At 34.6% G+C, this 23230-nt stretch overlaps 1 protein-coding gene across 18 annotated transcripts in view; it reads right to left on the bottom strand.

The window, feature by feature from the left end:
- Positions 1–23230, bottom strand: part of KLF12 (KLF transcription factor 12) — a 591716-nt gene that overhangs the window by 176820 nt on the left and 391666 nt on the right. The window contains exons 1-4 of one of the 18 annotated variants that reach the window (XM_077855388.1): positions 20221–20775; positions 18144–18210; positions 6287–6394; positions 5134–5204 (exon numbers count right to left, since the gene is read on the bottom strand). The exons of 11 other annotated variants lie outside the window; for them this stretch is intronic. The gene's annotated coding sequence lies outside the window, so the exon portion shown is untranslated. Of the gene's footprint in view, positions 1–5133; positions 5205–6286; positions 6395–18143; positions 18211–20213; positions 20776–23230 lie in introns of those variants that run through there. 6 more of the 18 variants (XM_077855389.1, XM_077855386.1, XM_077855387.1 and 3 more) reach the window with 6 other exon arrangements.

The following is a 23230-nucleotide window of genomic DNA, read 5'->3' as shown; positions in this document are numbered from 1 at the left end:
CTACCAGTTCAAGTCACTGTAACTAAGAAATGTGGGACAACTGATCATCACGATTTAATAATTATAGTATTAACGCTTTTTCAAGCATTAGTTTCTAAAGGTTTCAATGATAGCTTTCTTTTAAGTAACACCTCACGAAAATGTCTTAGGTTAAATATTAAATTTTAAACAATGTTTTAAGAATCATAGCTCTTTGTCTTTATTAAGTTGCATATATCTAGAGCTATTCCTAAGTATCAGATTTGAGTTATAATTCCAAGGATGAGATATAAAATAAATACATGGTTAGTAACAATTTGGGTATGGTTCACTACTGTTTTAAAACTACCTCTATTTCAACAGTTATCCACCTTAATTTTTCATATATCATATGTAAAGGAATAAAAAGAATATAGTAATTACTGACTAATTAGATCATCAACTACTCTATCAAAAATTTTTTTTGATCATTTACTTTTGTAATATTTAAACTAGGCAAAAAACACAATTAACATAGGTAAGCATGGTATGTAAATAATTATTTCTATAAATGAATTTCTATGAAGTATAATAAAACAGACATCCCTAATCAGCTTCTCTTCTTTTCTAATACATGCATTTATTCCCTTAGGAGTCACAAATAACAGTTTTACAGCATCCTACAAATTTCAATATACAGTATTTCCATTTTCATGCAATTCTAAATTTTTTTTTAGTTTCCATTATAATTTCTTCTCTGATTCAGGAGTTATTTATAAAGACTTTAAAATTTGAAATGTATTTTTTTACTCTATGACTTCTAATTAAATGCAGTAGTCAGAAAATGCAGTCAGTGTGACAGGAATTTTTAGAAATCGGATAAGGCTTGGTTTTACTATTTTTGGTACATTTTTGCAGTTTTGAAATTTTTGAAAGCTTTTTTTCCAAATTGTTGGAGAGATCTCGCTATGTTTATTCCATTTACCTTATTAGTTATGTTACATAAATGATCATTATTTTTATTAGCTTTTTCTGTTTGACATCAAAACAACTGACAAAGGTATAATGAAATCTCAATCCATATCACAGAGGGTCTTTCAAGTTTTTATCTTCAATCAATTTTGCTTTATATATTTTCATTCTACTTTTCTAGTTGCTTACAAGTTTACAACTGTTATATCACCCCAATAAATATGTAGTGAAATTCTCTATCTCTACCTAATTATATTTTATGTACTAAAGGCTAAATGGTCTTAAATAAAATGGGCAAACCTCCATGGTAAACCTGTTGTGATCCTTTTACTTTCAATCTTTATTTGTTTTTAGGTTTAGGTGTGTTTCTTATAAACCACATATAATTGTGCTTTTAAATCCAAACCAATCTCCATCTTTTGGCTTTTGTGTTTAGTACACTGCATTAGTTTTCTACTGCTGCATACAATTCATCATAAACTTAGTGGCTTAACACAAATTTATTATCTTGAAGTTTCTGTGGGTTGAGAATTCAGCATATTTTAGCTGGGTGCTCTGCACAGGGTCTCATAGGCTAAAATCAAGGTTTCACTTGATTAAGCCTTCATTTACAGGTTCAACTTGCATGTACCTACGGTGGGGCAGACAGAAAATCTTGGAGGCCAGCCAGGATTCAGCCTACCATAGTTATTTACATTTATTATGATCAGGGATATTTGGCTTTTTAAAAAATCACCTTTTTCCTTCTTATTTGTCCTGTTTATTTGTTCTCACTACCAATATTAAAAAATGTATAGTAAAAGAAAGAGAGATGATTATTATTATTTTTTGTTTGTTTGTTTCCTGTTGTCTTATACATTTTCCCCCAATTCTACTAGTTTGGGAAATTATGTACTATAACTCTATTCTTTCTGTAATTACTCCTGAATTCTTACCAAGCCAATTAACAATGTCATAGACAAACAACAACAGAAACTAACTCCCAGTTTTCTCTCCAAACTTAACTATTAACCATAATTCAATATTTTAATTCTACCGTTTAATAATCCTACAAATCAAATATTAATAGTATTAGTTTAAGAAAAAAGTGTATATTTTTATGAAATGTTTACCGATTTCTTTGGTCACCATTCTTTTTTACATTTCAGGTAATCCTTTTGGTATCCTTCCATTATCTTCCACATGTCAGAATCCTTCAGATGAACATTTTAGAATTTCCTTTACTTAGGTCCTCAGTTTTTGTTCATATAAAAATATCCCTGTTTTTGCTCATATATTCAAAAGATCTTTCACAGAATTACAAAATAGTGACTATACAACTTTATGTTGACAAGTTCTCCCAGTATTTGAAAATACTACCCGACTTTCTCCTAGCTGCCATTGTTAATATTGAGAAGTTGGATAGCAGTCTATTGGTGTAATTCTTGTGAAGTGATGTCTTTATCCTGCTATTTTTGTGAACTTCTTTGTCATTTTTGAGTTTTGGGTTTGTTTTCATTTTTCAAGTTTTAACAAAAGTGTAGCCTATCCATTGACATATATATATATATACATATTTTTAAAATATATATATTTTAAAATATATATATATTTTTAAAAATATATAAAAATAAAAATAAAAAATATTTTTAAAAATATATATATATTTTAAATTCTATATTCTATATATATTTTAAATTCTCTTTGGTTCGTGATCTTGGTCAGCCCTAGCTCTAATACAGACACTGTTTTCAGGTTAAGTCTAGTTTATGGCTTCATGATATCTTAATATGTACATTTATATGCACACATGCATTTGTCATTGTGTAGACTGGGAAGAGAACAATTGGGAATGGTAGAAGGAACTCAATTGGGAATGGTAGAAGGAACTCAAGATCTCCCTTATCTGTTCTCTAATTGTTTTGTAGGCAGGATGACTTTCCAGAGTACCCAGTCCTCCATACTACAGGAAGGAGTACTGTCCACAAAGAACAATTTACCAAAACATTTTCTTAAAAAAAAAAAAAAAAAAAAAGAATTCTTTAACCATGGATTTTTCTAAAAGTAATTTCCTTCATTGCTCTTGGATATTTTTTCATTACCATAACTTGTGCCATAAGTAATACAATTTCCCATAATACTATGTTATTTCCCAATTTTGAATAAAGTGCATGCCAATTATAAAATCCAGCTGACTCAGCATACTGGTCTCACCTGCCTGAGAGAGCTATATAGGCCCTCTAAGCAACCCTCACACACAACATTAAAATGATCACAGGCAAAATTTCCTTTAGGCAAAACTTTGTAATCGGGCAACAGAAGTAGGGGGAAAAATCACTACTTCATATTCAGTAATGTGTTGAAGTATTCTCTCCATCAAATGTTTCCACACAACACAGTTCATTGTTTGTATATATGGATAGATATAAAGATAAAAAAAAATAGTTTGCTCAACCAGAAATGACTACAAATACTGCTATGTTTATTCACTTCTTCTTAAACTTTATCTAGGTATTCTCACACCTCATCCTGGCCAGACAAGTTAAGGAATGTCAGAGGATACATGTAACTGCTTACATGATACAAAATAGTTGTTTGATATATCTTTTCTTGGATCTGGAGTACTTTCCCTCAAACAGATGTTTATCTAGTTAATAAAAAAAAGATTTTATAAAAGAATTTAAGATTTATTTATTTATTCATGATAGATGTAGAGAGAGAAAGAGAGAGGCACAGGCATAGGAGGAGAGAGAAGCAGGCTCCACGCCGGGAGCCCAACGCAGGACTCAATCCCAGGACTCCAGGATCACGCCCTGGGCCAAAGGCAGGCGCCAAAACGCTGAGCCACCCAGGGATCCCCATAGTTAATAAATTCTTATTATATAATTTAGTTGTTACTTTTTCTTAGTATTTTAGCTATCATAAAGGACTTCATGATAAAATAGTAATAACTCTACTGGCATTTTCTCTTGACCTTCAAATCTGAAAAGGTATTAATGGATATCTCTCATGAATCTTAGACTCTTAATGGAGCATAAGAGTTACATTGACCTTATATCTGGTTTTAGAAAAACATAAACTCAAAGTAAATTTAATTAAATTACCTACTCCACAACCTCTATTCACACTGGAAAATTACATTCTATATGGATAATTACATAAAATTATACAGATGCTAATAAAAAGGCAAAAAAAATTTTTTTCATTTTCCTATAGGGATTACAGAAACATAAAATTCAACCTTAGAAATTTGATGTTTCTTACATAAAAGTACTTTCTCATTTGGACATGCTGTGGGAGCTATTCTAAGTAGGCAAAATTAAAAGAGGAGTGAAGAACAACAAAACTGTAAAGAGGGTGCAAAACTTCTATTAATTATTTCAAAATATTCCTGGCCTGAAATACTATGCTGAACACTTCTCATAATTCCTCAAAGTTCTCATTCTCTCATTTGACCCACAGGCCTCTCCTATTTTGGAGTCCAACTTCTCCAGCAACATCAGATTTACCTTCCTAAAAGAGAGATTTTCTAGCCAGAAAAAGTAGGCAGGGTAAGAAGCCAGAGAATGTCATGGAAGAAGCTTCCATTTAGATAGGGTGGGTCACAGAAGGCTTGCCTGATAAAATGAAATTGGATATGAAACCTGGATGAAATAAGGAAGATACTCAGTGAAGAGTGCTCCAGAGGATCTGTGAGTGCCATGAACAGGCAGTGGGCTGAGTATGCTTGAGAAGTTCTAAGGAGGCCAGCAGAGGGGGAATAGGAAACATGAGAGAAAATGATTCAGACAGGGGAGAAAGGAACCAGGTCACATAGTATCTTTTTAGTATCTTTTAGTATCATGGCAATGATTTTTTGTGTGTGAAATCTTTGAATAGAGGTGTGATATGGTCTAAGTTATGTTTAAAAGGACCATCTTGGCTGTGATGAGAATAACAGACTCTGCAGAGGAGCAAGAACTTTCCACAGACTGTAGGAAAAATCCCAAACTACCAAGAATGTCAATCAAGGCATTAAAACAGAGGATAGACCTAAATCCTCCAGGTTTTCAAATATTCTGGACTACCTGTTGTTCAGTGAGTATTACACTCCTATGCACATCTTTTTATCTTTGCTGATGCTACTTCTTATACCCAAAATATCATTTATTTTTTTCACTGCTCAGCAAAATTCTACTTATCCCTCAAGGGTGAGCTCAAATGTTACTGGTTTGTAACGCCTACCTCCACGATCCTGGGATATTCGATGTCTTTCCTGCTACTCTTCTATGGTGACAATTTGAATGTGACACAAACTTGGGAACAAAAAGAAAATAGAATAAGGGGTATGAAGATAATGAGACATTGTAGGCAGTTACTATAACACTATGCAAACAAATGTTGGAATCTCCATAAAAGCAAAGATCAGATATGAAAACTATAATACGTAACACACAGAAATAAAATATTTTGAAGAGAAGGTACATACAAATTTTCCATTAATTACATCGACACTATGCCATTTGAGATCAATCCTACAAAGTTATTAACAACAATAACAAGAAAATTATGTAAAGAGGTAGAGGACCATGGGGCTTCAGGGGTGTGGCAAGTTGGAGACTTTGGGGCAAATCCAAGAAGGCCATTTTTGTGAACTGTAAGCATGGAACACAGTCACGCCTACTCATTTACATACCGTCTGTGGTTGCATTGGTAGGACAACAGCAGAGGGAAGCTATTACTTCAGACCATATGATCCATAAGGTTTGCAGAATCTAAAATGTTTACTAATTGGCCCTTTACAGAGAAGGTTTGCTGACCCCTGTTCTATTCCACCTTACCAGAAGCTCCTTAACTACCTGAGATTCTCAAATCCTGTTCCTTCGGTTCTCAATGACTATGGGGGCCATTCCTTTTGCCTAGAGCAGGGCTCTCTATCTCCTCTACCCAGCTAAACTCTTTTCTCCTTTAAAACTGAGCTCATACCATCTGTCTAATAAAATGCTCCCCTCTGCCCAGTGTATAGAGAGAGACCCTTCTTGGGTCCACAGCAAGTCATGCATACCTAGAACTTCACACACAGCTCTCTTAATTATTTATTTTCTCCCACCCCAATTAAATATTAGATTGCTGAGAAAAGGAAATGGTTAGGGACTTTGCCTTTCTTCTCCTAATGAACAAATATAAAACTTTTCAACTTATATAGTTGGTATTAGACCCAGACTAACTCTGAGAGACAGTTAAATGAGTCAGAAGGAAATTCAAATTCAGTTCATTGCCTCATACTACCATCAGCATGGTAAACTAACTGCATGCCGTAAGTTAAGGGAAAAAAACACATAAAGAATTATTGTAATAAAACATAAATGTAGCATCTTTGGTCTTTATGAGGAATTACCTCCCATGTGATGGAGGTTGCTCTGTCACTTCCAGCTGCTTCCATATGGCTGTAGCCATGACTCACCCGTTCCCTTCCTAATTTGCTGCTTCAAAACTACTTTTAGAGCTGGAAAACAAAACAAACATGTGGTAAAACTAGTGTCTAAAATTAGAATAAATAGGCTTTTAAGGACCTGTGGGATTTTCGTTCACAGGTGCATGAAAAGGGCCGCTCTTCCAAAGACAATTTTTCTAAATTCCAGATTCTTGGTTATGTTCTAAATAGTGTTTTTCTTGAAACAGAAACCTAGTACAATTAACTGGCCTATTATGGAATGGAAAACTGCACCTTGACCTGTTGGAAGAAAAAAAATCTATAAAGACTTTCTGCCTTTAAAAAGAGTAGACTTGATGTTATTAGCAAACAGATGTTATTATCACTGTGCTAAAAAATATGAACCCAACTCTTAATAAGGCTGATACCTTAAAAAAGTTAATGTCTGAAACAGAACTCTTTTTATGTACCTATTTATAATCATTAATTTCTAAACCCACTTTCTAGAGATAACAAAAGTCAAATTTCAGGAGTCATTGCCAAGTGAAAATTAAACAGAAATTAAGAAAACAGAGCTTTGGAAATGAAAGGTGTATTAAGGGAAATCATTCCATTTTTATAACTCAAGATTTATAAGTTATTATTTACAAAGCCAGAGATTTCATTTTCAGTCTGTATTTTGGCATCTGCATAGAATCATTAATAAATGCTATTTTATACTGAAGAGGAATAAAATCTAGAATAATATTTTTTCTTTAATATTTCCTAATGTTTAAAGCAGTAAAATAATTGTTTTCATCCAATTAGCAAGATAAATATTTTGCTTATATTTAATATGAGAGAGTCCAAAATATTTCAATCAACACAGTCAAACACAAAATGAAATCTAGTCAAAGTTCTCCTGATTATAAATCTAAGGAAATAAATTATTTAGTACAACAAAATGGATAATACAGGCCTAATTACAGTTTGACAAGGTCAAGAGAATTTCACTTTCCAGTTTTTTTTGTGTAGAATTATTGTCCCATATGAAAAGATTTTCAAATAGTTTCACTGCCATATAAACTTTGCCTCCTCTGTATACATTAGATAGTGGCATTTTTTTGCACACTGCAGTGCTTTTCCTTAGGATTTTTTAAAAAGCAAACTGTATTGTTCATCTAAGTTGTTCATAGACAGAGCTAAAAGTACTCACTGTATATAAGACCTCATTTATACCAAAAGTTAAAACAATTCTCTGCATTGGCTTCCCCATTCCAATTCACTCGTAACTTTGGAAATCTGATCCTGGTCCTAGCAAAAGGTCATGAATTTTTTTCTTCAGCGTTTTACTTTTAGTGTTAATGGTGGGATGGAACCAAATCTTAATTTGATTAATGTGGAATTATGTTATTTAGAAGACATTTATAAAATGTATTATAAGATAAAGTCAGGTGACTAAGTTTCCTGCATCAGTACAACTCAAAATAAATAGGCTGATTTATGGCTTTGTCTAAAAAATGAACAGAAATTAAAAACTATGGACTCGTGTAATGTTTTGTTGGCTCATTCAATCTTGTCTTCACGACATTTTAAAAAACAAAGCTAAGTGCTCTGCTTGATTAAGACAGCAGTAGCTTAGTTCTCCTTGTCTCTTATTTGGTCAGCCCTCCTGATTTCTACCATCTATACATCCATCACAGGCATTAGAAATACTGACTGCTGCAGATGAATCCTGAATTTTAAAAATTCCTGTTCTAAAAAAAATAAAATAAAAAATAAAATAAAAATTTCTGTTCTTTAAAATTTGAAGGACCTAACCTTTTGGGGATTTTCAGAACGACATTTTATTCCAGTTTTATTGAGATAAAATACTGTATTAACTTTAGGTGTACAACATTATTGATATATGTATATATTGCAAAATCATCACCATAGTAATGTTAGCATTCATCACCCACAGAGTTAACTATTTTTCTCTTTGATAACTTTTAAGTTATCTACTTTCTTAGCAACTTTCAAATATATAGTATAGTATTATTAAGGATAGTCACCATGGCTTATATTATGTCCCCACAACTTATAACTGGAAGTGTATACTTTTTGACCACCTTCATCCATTTCCCCCACAATCCCACCACCCATCTCTGGCAAACACTGTTCTGTTTCCACGGGTTCATTTTTTTTTTTTTTTTTTTAGTTACACATATAAGTGAAATCATAGACTATTTTTATCTTTCTCTGACATATTTTACTTAGTATAAATGCCCTCAAGGTCCATACAAGTTGTTGCAAATCTCAGGATTTCTTTCTCTTTTTTTTATGAATAATATTCCTCTCCGTATGTGTGTGTACGTATGTGATACCACATTTTCTCAGAAATTTATCTTCCTAAATCATTTTTCTTTGGGTCATTTTTGACTTTCATCTAAATTATGGTCAGAATACACTGACATAGAGCTAGAAAAATAATATGCTAAAGTAAACAAATTTGTTCTTGGACATTATTGTATCAAATGAATGTGGAGTTAAAGAACTAATTCTGAATTTCAAAACAAGCAAATGAATTTAGTCAATAACACTGGAAATACTTCTTAAATCATTAAGAAATAAGACTTGTGGTCTGAAAATAGTCTGGATGACAAATGTCGAATGTAGAACTCAATTTTAGACTTTGAGTTTTTGTTTTAATGACAAAAAAAAAAAACATTTAAGCAATCATATTGCATCAGCCCGTATTTTATTGCTCAGGGGTCACTTAAATAAAAATGATAATATTTGAAACATGAGAACCAACGATAAAACCCAAAACCAATGCTTCTAATGTTTTGATATGTTGTCTTATAATCATTTTAAAAGAACTGCAAATATTTTGAACCAGAAGCAGTACAAATTAATGTGCATTAACACAGTTCATTTGTATATTATAAGGCAAAATATGAATGGAGACAATTATGGAAAGGCTGTATAGAATGGCCTAAGAAACTATCTCACACTCAGGCAAAGTCTTTATGGCAAAAGGTAATCCTCAACCTTCATGTTTCTTTTCATTCTATTGTTACATTAGTGCCTTTGTAAACTGTCTTCTGGGAAATGAAAAAAAAAAAAAGTCAACCTTGAACACAAAATTTATTACTAATACAGTAACCGTGAGGATGACCGCTAAATTAAAAATACCTTTTCCAAACAATTACCAGGGCTAATGTCAACATAATATTGCCTCCTCTTTTTAACGTGTTGTCAAGTTTGTTGTTAGCTGTTAAATAAAAGATTATGGCTTATTACACATCTTTTTACTAATAAGCAACTTTAATGAGAACAGTAGTAAATTCATTAAAAATTAAAATAGTCATTTGCATGAGAAAAAATGAGTGATTCTATCAAAGTCTCAAAAGTTTCTCTTGTTGAAAAGACAAAGCCTTAGGAATGTGTGGTGTAGTGCTCCAGAAGACAGATAAATTTAAATGTCCTTGCCAAATTGGTAACTGCCTTACATAAAAGGGTGACATTCAGTCGAAGACTACAAGGTGGTATAGTTAGGGATTTTTCTTTTTTTGTAAACTGGAGAGACGTGACAGGGAAGGACACTGTAAGGTTAAGCACGAAAGGAAAGCAGATGAAGGTACCACTGGCCCAAAGTGATTCAGCAGCAATAACACAGTAGTCTACTCAGTCTACTCCATCCATATCTAGTCAACATCCCATTATTTGCCAAGCTTTGGGCAGGGTGCTACAGGGTAAAACAAATGCATACCTGTCTTTACCTCAAGGGGCTTATAAACTGATGTGAAAAAAAGGCATGCACATATAGTAAATTCACTTGTAAGGCACAATTTGACAAAAGGTAGGATATTTGCCTCTAAGAGACAATTGACATTTTAACAAAGTCAAATTTTGTTGGAAAAGTCAAAATTTGAGCTTGTGATATCTAACAATTTGTGAGATAAACCACATTCCTATTCCCCATTGAGTGGCTATTCTACTATAAAGGACAAATTCTGAGAAAATGGAGTGATAGCCACTTAATTATAGATACAAGTTACTAGAGAAAGCATTGGCCTTTCTAGAGTACCTCCCCCAAGTTTAATACAGTTGAAAAAAAAACAAAAAAACAAAAAAAACAGAGTCTTCTTTGAACACTATGTTAAAAGTGTAAGTCCCCTACTTGGTCTTCAAAGGTCTACAAAACAAAATTCCAGTTTACTTATCAGTCTCATTTTTCAGAATAAGATGTGATTCTTTCTTCATTTGGAGAATGAGGATATTAACAATACTACTTCCTAAACTTGTTCTGAGAATGAAATGCATTAATATGTCTAGAACACAACTGTACCTGTATTTTTCTTTTCCCTCAGCTGAAGAGCACATCCATACCCTCTTGTGGATCTGAATTTTTTTCATCTTCAGATTAGTGTTAAGTACAGCCTCCTCAATCAAATTTTCTCAGACAACACAAACCTCCACAACCACTTGGCTCCAGGGTCCATGACCTCTTCCAACAGATGCACAAAACTTCAAAATTGATAATTAATAAAAGACCTGTGTAATCACTCTCATTGTCCTCTAATCCAATCATACTTTCATCTTCACTGTTCTACTAGGCAGTATCCCCTTTAGATCAGGTATTCTGAATCCAGGACTTCAAGGGCTCTGGCTCTGATCTTCCTCTGGCCACATCCCTGCCCCAAAGGGGGAGGAGACTGGCAGGCCAAGAGAGGATGAGTATACTCAGAGCTGCACTTGCCTTCTGGAACAGTACTACCCAACAGAACTTTCTGCAATAATGAAAATGTTAGTTATCTTCACTGTCCAATATGGCAGCCACCAGCCCCATGTGGCTGTTACATATTTCACATATGAAATATGACTAGTGTGGCCAAGGATTTTATTTAAATTGATGTACATTTAAGCTTAAACAGCTACATGGAACCAGTGACTGGCCACAATATTGGCCACTGAGAATTGTTATCAAAACCACCAATGGGGGCAGCCCGGGTGGTTCAGCAGTTTAGTGCCACCTTCAGCCCAGGGCATGATTCTGGAGACCCAGAATCAAGTCCCATGTCAGGCTCCCTGCATGGAGCCTGCTTCTCCCTCTGCCTGTGTCTCTCTGCCTCTCTGCCCCTCTCTCTGTCCTTTCATGAATAAATAAAATCTTAAAAAAAAAAATGGCTCAAAAAAAAACATAGACCATCAGTGAATTATTTCCTTGCTGTCAATTCACTATTTACTTGCTTATTTTCATCTTCTTTGATGTTTCATAATATTCAATACTACAGAACATTCACTTCATAGGTATTTGTTTCTTTTGCACTCTGGAGCACCATACTTCCCTGGGGTTTTTTTGCCTATGCTCCTTGTAGTCTTCTTACTGACTCCACTTACTGTTCTCAAGCTTTTAGTATTGACATTCCTCAGGGCTTAGTCCCATACCCTCTACTCTGTTTGCACTATTTTATGCAATCTCATACATCAATATGTCAATCACTATGAAACCTCCAATTCCAAACACAGGTCCCCATGGCCATTAATGTATTTGAAATATTCACTTAGCATCTAAATCTAACAAATCCAGACCAACACTCTTAATTTCTCTCTCTGGTAAAAAGCCATCTCCTCTTATAGTCTTCCCTATGTCATTAAACTATCAACATCTATTTAGTAGCTCAAGACCAAACAACCCTCTCTCTTTCATCAACCCCAAACCCAATCCATAAGTGAGAACCTTTCACTAAACTTCCAAAACACCTCACCAATCGGTTTACACGAATTTATCTCTAGTATCACAAACCTACTGCAAGTCACCTCCATCTTTAGTCTCATCTCTCAAGAGTCTCCAGACTTGTTTTCCTGCTCCCATGCTTGCTCTCCTCACCAGCCAGCCCAAAGAAGCAGTCATACCTTTAAATAGGAAGTAATGGAAGGATTCTGTGACAGTGGTCATTTAAATCAAGACTTGAATAAGAGACTGAGGAAGTTGTCAGATACTCAGGGTAAAGAAAAGTCCATGGAGGGGGATAAGCAAGGGACTAAAAGCTATAAATGAAAAATAGCTTTTATTCTAAAAGAAATGGCAAGATGCAGAAAAGTTCTAAGTAAGAAGAAAAACCCACTATGTGGAGAATGGGTTGGAAGAGGAAAGAATGGAACTTAGATACCCCTGAGGAGGCTGTCAGCACAGTTTGGGTGGCCAACTGTGGAGGTGGAGAGGAATTCAGATATATGGCACATTTAGAAGTTATGAATTTGCTGTGGAGGGTGAAGGAACAAAGGGTATCGAGGATAACTCCTATGGTTTTAGCTTATGAAACTCAACAATGATTGGTGCTACCTACCAAGGCAGGGAAGGCACCCTAAGGAACCAATCATTCAGATGAATTGTGGTGGTTGGTGGTAGAGGTTTTACAAGAACATCACATGGACAGGTTCCAAAAAGGGACAAAGGTCACAGGACACCAATCTATGGAAGTGATACAAAGATGAGAGTCTTTGAAATTCTAGCTACCGGATACCATTTACCTACAATATGCCACTGATATTCTGGATAGGGGAGAGTTGCCATTCTTGCTAGACAGGTAGAGATGCCAAACAGGTTTATGCATGAGCACAGAGCACACAGTATCTCTCTGATTCTCTCCAGTTACCTTCCAGGACATCCTTTAATACTGCATTAAATCTGTGCTTAGTGTTGGAAAATCTGTGCTTAATCATAGCCAAATGACAAAATTAACTAGTAGCAATAGGGCACACAGCAGGGGTTCTTTTTATATAAGGGCATTAGCCATATCACGAGACAGAGAAACAATCCTACTGGAACCTTCAAAATGCATAAATGTTAAAAAAAGAAAAAGTTTAATTTTTGTTACCGTCAAAATCAAAACTACTCATTCACTAGCTCTGATCACACAGTTAATCAGCATCAGAAACATCAAATACCTTCAAAAACAGAAACCAGTGACGTAAGTGCCACCAAGTAAGGACAACTGTCCAATTTTAATCTAGACAGATAGCTTAAAGCCATCCATCCACACCATAAATAATGCAAAAAAAAAATTAAAGATAACAAAACTAATAAAAAGGTTATCTTCATTTTGTTAAAGGTTTGTTTTGTTCAAATTGATTTAAAAAGCACTATTCCTATCCATCTATTAATCTAATTGACCTTTAAAATCTTTGTAAACTCTAAATAAATTTATCTAAAGTTGGCCAAATTTTATTTCCATGAATAAAAAAATGAATTCTGAAACAGCTTTCTCAGGCAAACCAAAATAAAGGATTATATGACAAGTGACTGAATGTATAATGATATGATGGCCTTTTATAAATTTATTTGTAATAAAACAAACACTGATACTGATCGTTAAATTTAAATATCTGATGAAAAACTTTATAATTTTTAGATAAAAATAATTAAGACTAAAATGACTTTAGGTTATCTTTTAATATTTTTATTATAATAGTTTTGTTAAATCATTTAGACTGCCTTTAATTATGAAGGCTTTTGGTGGGGGAAATTAGATCTTGCTGCTATTCAAAGCACTAAAAACAACTTTCGGTATGCATAATTCTATCATTTATTGTTTCATGAAAACTTTATCAGTAGAAGAATAGATTTTCTTTGTCTTTCATCTGTATTAAAAAGGTTATTGTGCTTCAATTGCATAAAAACAATATGATAAGTAATTATCCAAAAAAAGAAAAATGGAAAAGAGAGATGCACATATCTTACTGGAAAGAAACAACCAATCTACAAAAAATAAATGTTTCTATGTTTTACGAACCTTTCTTAGAAGAATAAAATACCTTTTGAAAAGTAAGAAATCTCCTAAGATTTTAGAGGACTTGAGAGGACTCAAAGCTTGATTCTCTGCCACTGCCTGTCATGCTTTGTACTCTCCCTTTATTTTCAAAGAGCTTAACTAGGAAGGCTTCACTGCACTTGGAAAAGTCACGTAGAAAATAAGGTCAAGAGAAAACACACTCAATACTAAAAATTTCAGAATAGTGTTTCTATAAATCTGTAGCACAAGAATCAAAATGATCATGTAAGCTAATGATCCTTTACAGATTATTTTAGATCCAGACTGATTTATTTAGATTTGTCAGAATCTTTTCATATCACAAGCCTTTCGTTATAATTTCTAATGGAATCCAAATCAATGCATGATGGCTCTACTTTTAGATGGGAGTTAGAAGATTGGGTAGAGGAACAGAATGTCAGAAGTTACATTTATAGATTCACATGAATATCAATGTATAGATATATGTATGTGGGTGTGTGTGTATATATATGTATATGTATGTGTATACATACATCTAGAGAGGCAAATTTCCACTTTATGTATTTCTTTCACAAGGACTTATGGCATTAGGAGTCTAAAGTTTAAATTACTCTGGATCAGGGATAATAATGTCCTTGAATACCTGGGCACATGGGCAGAACAATACCTCTTAATACCTACAATGCAGAAATTATGTTTGCTACAAACATCAAGAAACTGGAAATCTGAGAGCTTACCTTTCTTTTAATTTCCTGACCTACAAATTTAGAATCTAAGAAATAATTATTTTTCTCAATGACCAAGTGCTATGATTTTAATGCCTGATTGCTAAAACATCTATAGAAAACCCAAAGACAGATATGTGGCTTAAATTTAAAAATCAAAGAGTTAACTCATTGTTCCTAGGTATCTCCTACATATGCAGAAGATATATATGTTAATGAACTTGTTTGTTTTCTCTCGTTAAAAAAAGTCAACACATACACACATTTAAGGATCAAGTTTTGAAATATTATCTTTCTTTTTTTTTAATATTTATTTATTTATTTATGATAGACAGAGAGAGAGAGAGAGAGGCAGAGGAGGAGGGAGAAGCAGGCTCCATGCCGGGAGCCCGACGTGGGACTCGATCCCGGGACTCCAGGATCGCGCCCTGGGCCAAAGGCAGGTGCCAAACCGCTGAGCCACCCAGGGATCCCCTGAAATATTATCTTTCATCCAAAAGACCCAGTAGTATAATTTTCTCAGGCATTTTATATTAAAAGGTATCAGTAAAGATAATGTAAAATAAAGGGCTAATACAGTAAAAAAAAAATTAGGACAGTTGGGTCAAGAACAAAATAATTTTAAAAATATTTAAGCAAAATGTCACTGTGCTGCTACTTTTCTGTAGAAAACTGCAAGAAAAAAAGGAACTAAATATAATCACACCTTTTCAAAATGCAGCTTGTGAGGGAAGCTTTCTAATACAAAATAGGTTCTACTTTTTTTTCAAACATAAAAAGCAAGAATTAATTAAAAACAGTGAATTTCTAGGCCTCCTTTTTTACAAGATTTCCTCTACGTAATAGTTTATGGAATCCAACTGAGAGTAACATATTAAAATATCATTTATTTATCAATATTGACCATGAATATATTTGAGGCAGAGAACACACACACAATATCTTTAAACATGCCATTAGGCTGGATTCTTTATCTTCTGTCTCATACAAGTGTCAAGGGTCAATGATTTTAGCCTCACTTTGGGCCATAATTCAAGAAATTATCACCAAAAACATCTCCATCTACCAAGCACTAAGCAGTTAACCTTATCAAGTTTCTATATGTTTGCTTAAACCTTCTAACTAGTTAACCCCAAATACTCTTTACATAAAAAGAAGGGAAAAAAACTCATTTACCAGTATTTTCTCATGAAGAAAAATAATTCATTTAATCCCATTAAGTTTTATTTTTCAAAGATCATGTCACATAATTTTAAGTGGAGTTGATATTGTATAATTTTAAGCAATGATGACTGAAAGGAGGCAGATTTTCATTGTTTAATGGAAGTTTTAAAAAAATTAACAGACACTTTAATAGACTTTAACCATGTGCAATCCAATGAACTGTCCTGAAAGAATTCAAAGGAAACTAGTAATTTACACTTTTAAAGATAAAATAAATGTTGAAAATGGATACAATACATATATCTTTTTGAAAGTACTAAGAAAACCCTTGTAAACATGTCAAAAAATCTGAATTCCAACTTCTAGGCTGAAACATCAAAATATGGAATGCATTTTCCTAGACTATTCTAACACTTCTTTTCACATGAATGAAAACTAAAAATGAAAGGACAAAAACAGAAATACTTCCAATAGAAAGCTAAAAGCAAAAAATATTGTGCTAGGGCATTCTGCTTGTTTAAGATACATGCATATATATACACAATACATTTTCATGAGTAGGGTTAAGTTAGGAAAGATTACAAGAATAAACTTCGGGCAAAAGATTTACATTTTTATATTAAAAATCAAATGTTCTTAAAAATAAATTTTCACATATTTCAGAAAATGCAGACTGCCTCTCACACTGTTGCTATATAGGGATAAAAATCCCACTTGTCTAGAATGACCTAGAGTAAGAACCATCTCTTGTCCTCTAACAGCTGAATATATTAGAGCTGGGACAAATAAAGGTCACTTCTTCAATAATTTCTTATATTAATACATGCAGTAACTGAATTACTTCTGCCTTAAAAAATACAATTTAAAAATGAAATGAAGGTCCAGAAATACAGTTTTCATGAACCGTGGGGGGATGATAAGTTTTGGACACGTTCAAAATAATCATACTCGGGATCCCTGGGTGGCGCAGTGGTTTAGCGCCTGCCTTTGGCCCAGGGCGCGATCCTGGAGGCCCAGGATCGAGTCCCACGTCGGGCTCCCGGTGCATGGAGCCTGCTTCTCCTTCTGCCTGTGTCTCTGCCTCTCTCTCTCTCTCTCTCTCTCTGTGACTATCATAAATAAATAAAAATTTTTAAAAAAATCATACTCAAAGCTGGTTTTAGAAGAAAACATTTCTAAGATAATTATGCATTTCCCTGCCTTCTTAACCAAAATGAGGATATTATCTTTTCCTGGGGAGGGCCCATTTACATACATCAATTATGATCTTCTTCTGAAGATGTAGTTGCTGTTGGACATGTAGATGACAAGAAAGGCAGGAATTGGTAAACTCTAGAGTTTTCCGATAAGTTTCATTTCTCAAGAAGTTTCTGTTGATAGCCTGCATTTTTGGGATCATGTATCTCTTTATTAGTAAGGCAGAGTAATCATGTACAAACTCTTGAGCAATGTAATATAATTACCTTCCAACAAAAAGTTAAAATATTGAGTTATTGAGTTAAAATATTGAATTCAAAAGCCAAGGTAATAATTTCCCAAGTAGTCACTAACCTTCTACGACAGAGCTTCCTACTATTGCCATGTATGGCCGATTTGTCAATAGCATTCATTCATAGTATCTTGTTCCTGGGTTAGTAGAAGCAGCAACTAACTCAGTGGCAAAAATTTACCTTACAGCCCAGTCTGTTGTTTTAATATTAACTTCAGAATTCAAAGACCTTGGATTTGGATATCTTATGAAGGCCTTAAAACAAGGCCTTGAGAAGAGTTCTACAAACTCTTCTCCATCATCAGAAGTGTCTTCTGAACTGTTTCATAAACTGAGCAATACTCTGGAACAACCCAAGAAAATAATAGGGAACAATGGAAGGCAAAGAGAGAACAATTATTAAATAGTGATCTCACTTCTTTAGGATAAACTAAATCCTTACAGCAAAAGAACAGTATGACTGTTCTCATGTAATAAAATTAATTTTGGAAAGGACTGTTAGTGAAGATTTTTTTTAAATGCCAAAATCAAATGTCTACATACATATTTAGGTGCATTTGAAAACTATAATATTTCAAGCCACTAAGGTTTTTATCCACTTTAGCAGATAAGATGTTTATATAAAATAGGAATGTTAGGAACTATGGCAGCACACACACAAAAAACAACGAAACTCCTCTTACTTTGTCTAACTGTTATCTGCTAGGGCAGAAGCCCCTGGCAAAAATCCAATGCCCCTCAATTAGGAATCTGACAAATAAAAAAATAAAATTAAATTAAATTAAAAAAAAAGGAATCTGACAAATAAACTAGGCTATATCATACAATAGAGTATTATGAAGCTATTGAAATAAATGGTTTAGAGTTTTGAATTGCTAGAGAGAGATGTCTAAGTAATTTTTAGTAAAAAAAAAAAAGTAGAAGTTGCAAATGAGTATATGTTGCAAGATGCAGTTTGCATTTTCTTAATACACGTACAGATCATTGTGCAGTTACAATGCATAATCTATCTTGGTTACATTTGTGGGGATGGAGGTGAGTGGGGTGAAGTTACTACTTTTTTAGCCACAACCTTCTTTGAATTTTCCTTATCCCTAGATTATATTGTTTTTGTTAAAATAAAAAAAATAGAGATTTTGAAATTAGCCACTTTTGCTTCCAATATAATTGTGTTCAGACAATACAGTGTTGAGAAGGGAGAACTTTGAAAATAAAAAACAAAACACACACACACACACACACCCTGTAGTTGTTTCTATTTTGCTGACTGCTTTTCAGCCCCAAAGCTGACTTTTTAACATCTTATTTTGAAAAGGCATGCTTCAAAAAACCCATGACCCACACCTCTGCATTACTCTTCCAATTAGCACTGGGTCAGAGAGAGGGGCACCTTCCAATCTCTTTTCTAATGACTAAATAAACACAATCCATGTGATCTAATTTAATTATAGGTATGGTGCAGATCTTTTCATTAGCTTTAGCTGACTGAATATCTGAAAATAATTTGATCAGTTCATTTTTCCTCAGCCTCATTGTTTTAGAATGAATTTGATCAACAATATTGAGTGCTTACTATGTGCCAGATATTGCTCTATATAGATTTTTTTTTAAATAAAGAGACACAATAGTGTGCTTCTCTAAATCAGAGTCCAGTTAAGATACAGATGCCATGTTGGGTATTTTAAAAAGAGGAAATTTAATAAAGGTGACAACAGAGCTCAGAATCCAAAAGGGGAATAGTGAAATAACCCAGATTAATAACCACAAAATCCCCCCAAATGAACTCATCCCAGGAACTGGAAAGACAAAGGAGGAGAGGATGTAAGTCTCCAGGGCTGGCTTCCTCTGAATGCAACTAGAAGGACAGTAAGGACTGCCCCAGGAGCCAAGAGACTGGAGACAGCCACTGCTAAAAAATGCTGCCCAAGTAAGAGAGAGGAGAACCCTAGTTTCCCATTCATTTAGCTTTCCTACTTGTCTGCCAATGCCTCCCACTGGCCAAACTTCTTGAAAAGCCAGGGGGCAAGAGGACTTGGAAAACATAATTTACAACAGAATGGAGAATGCAAAGAGAGATTCAGACTTCAGTAATGACTAATTAGCACTTTGAGTCTCAAAATCTGTATAACTGTCCTCGCTTTCCAGATGTCTATAAATCACAGACACAAGTACACACCAATACACAACATGTGTATATATGTGCCCACCCACACCAGCAATTAAATAATGCCCTGTAAGGAGTATACGGAATACAGCCTTTAGAGTTTATGGGGATCTAAGGCACTCACTTGACTCACTAACCTCATCGTCTTTTTTATTCTTTTAAAATCATCTCTAGGTAGTTCATAATAGGTTGCCAACCATGAATGCCACTACATTTTTAATTTAGATATTAGTAGAGCATGGCTATGCTACTTACTGTAAGCACCCTTACTTTAAAATTCAAGTCACTTAATTCTTTTTTTTTTTTTTTTTTTTTAAGGTATTTATTTATTTATTTGTGATAGTCACAGAGAGAGAGAGAGGCAGAGACACAGGCAGAGGGAGAAGCAGGCTCCATGCACCGGGAGCCCGACGTGGGATTCGATCCCGGGTCTCCAGGATCGCGCCCTGGGCCAAAGGCAGGCGCCAAACCGCTGCGCCATCCAGGGATCCCCAAGTCACTTAATTCTAACCATTGTTTTAATTTGAGGTGCTCAATCACATTCTCTTGAAATACTGAAATACTTATCAGTAAAATTAAATTTATATACTGCTTACTCTTTTAGTGTTGATGATGATGATGATTGTGCTAAAAGGCTATTTTCTGCTTTTGATGGGAACTCACTTGGATTTTTTTTTTCCATTAAATATAATGTTGACTATTGGTTAAAAGAAATTTCTATTCCAATTTTAAATAAGTTCCAATTTTTTAGGGAATGGTTGTTGAATTCTATCAAATGTCAATTTATTGAGAGGATTATAGAGTAATAGTTCTTCTCATTTAACAATGGATTTCCTTTTTATTCATTCTTCTGTCTCCTTTTCCTCTTAATCCTCCTGTATTTCTTGGCTTATATCCAAGATGTCTGGTCATTATAATAAAGCCAGCCAACAGATGTATTTCTTTCTTTTCTTTGTGGTTATTCCCCTGTTCATGAACCATGCAGCCACAGCCTAAGTCGTATCTGTGGTTCTTCAACATTTCCTCACTAGTTCCATCCCTGTTGGATAATGAGAAGCTGCTTCTTTGCTGCCAGATCCTTGCTTTTATTCAGTTCCGGATTTAGAGCTATCCTAAATGGCTGAGGTTACCTAAAGCTTAACTTCGGTGTCATAAAGGAATTATTTTTTATATATTCTAGAACTGCTAAAGAACTTAGAACTCTTTTGCTCTCATTATACAGTGAAAAGAAAACAAAACGAACAAACAAACAAAAAAAAACTTTACCCAAAACCCAGAGAGTTAAGTAATTTTTTCCAAGGGTATGCAGAAATGTCTAGTAGACTTAGGCCAATATTTCAGCCTGCCAACCAGGTAGTATTTTTCACATACCATAATTATTCTCTTGTCTGTTTGGTCTGGGCAATGGAACTTTTCCCATACGAAACTACGTATATTCAAGACCTGAAACATGAGAAAGGAAATTACGTGCCTTGATCCACACAAGCCATCCTACTGTCTTCATGGTGGGCAGTGAGTAATGCTGACACTGAACAGGCCTGTGTTGGGACTGGCCGTACCCAGGGCATGGGAGGAGAGTCAGGGATACACCAGAGAAAAATGAATGACAGGACACAACAAAGGACTGAACTGACCGGAATGGAAAATAAGGTAGTACTGATGTTAGGTTAGCGAGTTTTAAAGCCCTCGATCTGACATTTGTTTTAATGAAACAGGTCAGTGAGAAATTACCACAGGATTCTAGAAAAGGGAAGCATACTAAGGGGCTGCAACCAAAGATGGGTTTTTGAAGAATCATGTTCTAAGCATACTTCACCTTCAAAAGAAGTAACATCAAAATTATCTGCTATAAGGCAAGACATGCTGCCTCTTTTATGTTACTTATAATTCAGATAGTAGGTTACATTGAACAAATAGTCCCCAATTAACTGATTTTAAATCTTTAGATGAGAAACAATTTCTGATGAAATCAAATTGTCGCACTGAGAACAAAAGTAAAGGAAATGTGACTGAAGGGAATAGTTTCTGAATGTCTAGTGTGTGCCGAGCAACACACTGAGGATGACTACTGAACCCTACCACAGAACCAGAAAGCTTCCAGGGCTGTAAGACATTATAAAAAGCTGATCATAAAAGTGTGGCATATTCAACAATCTATGAAAAAAAATAGTTAATATAAAAATCATTAGACCAGCATAAACTAGATCTGATATGATGTTTCACCTGCATTTAATTCACTTCCTCCGTGAAGCATTTCAAGTTCTAAGAAGAATTTCTCTAAATCTAGGCTCTCTTCAGAAATAGCAATTCTTGTCACATTTTATTCTTTACCCTAAAAAGCTAAAATCTCTTTTTGTTCAAGAAGATTAAGTCCATAAACACAGCCCCTGAATGATGGACTCAACGTTTTCTCCTGCCATAATACAAGACTAACAGTTGGTTCCTTAAGAAAGAAATGACAGATTGGAGTATCTGTAAAAGTGAAGACTTCCACTTTCTTCTATCTATGTTTTGTCATGCTCAGAATTCTAAACTGCTAATACAAAAAGTTCGTCTCCTGAGCAAAGGCTTGTGTCATATTCCACACCTAATCTCAAAATGCACCAGACCCGTGAAACTAATAGTTACTTTTAGATCTGGCATGTCTAGCTTTGACATGGCAGTAAAGTGCATGTATACTCACACTTGTGCTCTCAATCTGTTTCCCATGGCAAAACTATCTTAAATTTCTAAATCATGGTGAAAAGAGAGACTGTCAAATTTGCAGCATAGAGAAATCATTTAATAAAGCCTTTTTAGGGGTAGGTAGGAGGAAACTGCCTCAAATGAAAAGTTGACTTTGTTAACCCAAACACATGCCAGTAAGGGCAGTGGCCCCTTATTCTTATCTGGAAGGAGCTAACACCTTTGGGAATGAATTCAGCTTTACAAGCACAGTCTACCTTGGAAGGGCACATCTCCTGTTATCTCAGATGCCTATCTGGTATCTCCATAGTTAGGGCCCTTGGGTTCGTCAGGCCGCACTCATGCATAAAATCCATCTTCTTCTTCATCCAAATCAGGTCTTCCTCACTCCATGGTTCTCTATCCCAGTACAGACCAATATCAAACTATCTGGCATCTCAGGGCAGAAATTTGTGCCTCATTCTGGACTCCTCCCTCTCCTTCAACCACTCCTCCATGCTGTTGGTCTTCAGATGCTGACTACTTCACACCTCAAACTGCTCTCTACTTCATCTATTTTAATTCACCTCAGCTACCCTAGTCTATCCCAAGCCACCATACCATACCTGGATCGCCGCAAGAGCTGTTCACCTAACCTCCCTACCTTCCTCTGGTCCTCTTCAGTCTCATATTTCCTAGCATACCAACAATCATTCTCATAATGACCAGCTCATGATGTCAGGCCCCTATTTCAAGTTTTCTTAGGACAATTTTCAAACTCTTCTCATGATCTGGTTTCCTTTTCTATATAATCATATTAGCCCACATCTATCAGACCCTACTTGCCCTACAAATGGAATATTCTAGACCTTCAAGTTTCCATGTTCCCGTTTCATTCCAGGCCCTTGTAAAGATGGTGATCCCTGCTAGTGAACACTCTTC

Source organism: Canis aureus, chromosome 17 (genome assembly GCF_053574225.1).
Source record: "Canis aureus isolate CA01 chromosome 17, VMU_Caureus_v.1.0, whole genome shotgun sequence".
NCBI lineage: Eukaryota > Metazoa > Chordata > Mammalia > Carnivora > Canidae > Canis > Canis aureus.
Note: the sequence above shows the minus strand (reverse complement) of the source record. Positions and strands in the feature narration are given on the sequence as shown.